At 45.8% G+C, this 430-nt stretch overlaps 1 non-coding gene across 1 annotated transcript; it reads right to left on the minus strand.

Annotated features, from left to right (window-relative positions):
• Positions 1 to 241: 241 nt before the first annotated feature.
• LOC118345358 lies at positions 242 to 360 on the minus strand. Its single transcript, XR_004798911.1, has one exon. It is a non-coding gene; the product is annotated as a 5S ribosomal RNA (ribosomal RNA).
• Positions 361 to 430: the final 70 nt, after the last annotated feature.

Consider the following 430-nt stretch of genomic DNA (forward strand, 5'->3'; position numbering starts at 1 on the left):
CTGCAGAATTATAATGGGATCCGGTGCATTAGTGCTGGTATGATCGCACCCATCAAACTAATTATTTAAAATTCTTATAATCCTAGTGCGACGTACTAGCATCTTTCCCATCCAAATGCGAACCGGCGATCTGATCGAAACCCATAGCTACGCGATGGGCAAGGCTCGATTTTCCTAAAAATCCACTCCCTAGTGGTCCTTATTGTCAATTCCTCTCGCAAGGCGGAAAAAACAAAAACGAGGGGGGCAACACGAGGACTTCCTAGGAGGTGACCCATCCTAGTACTACTCTCGCCCAAGCACGGTAAAATGCGGAGTTCAAATGGGATCCGGTGCATTAGTGCTGGTATGATCGCACCCATCAAAGTAATTATTTAAAATTCATATAATCCTAGGAGGTCACCCATCCTAGTACTACTCTCGCCCAAGC

This window comes from Juglans regia, unplaced genomic scaffold (assembly GCF_001411555.2).
Source record: "Juglans regia cultivar Chandler unplaced genomic scaffold, Walnut 2.0 Scaffold_23852, whole genome shotgun sequence".
Lineage (NCBI taxonomy): Eukaryota > Viridiplantae > Streptophyta > Magnoliopsida > Fagales > Juglandaceae > Juglans > Juglans regia.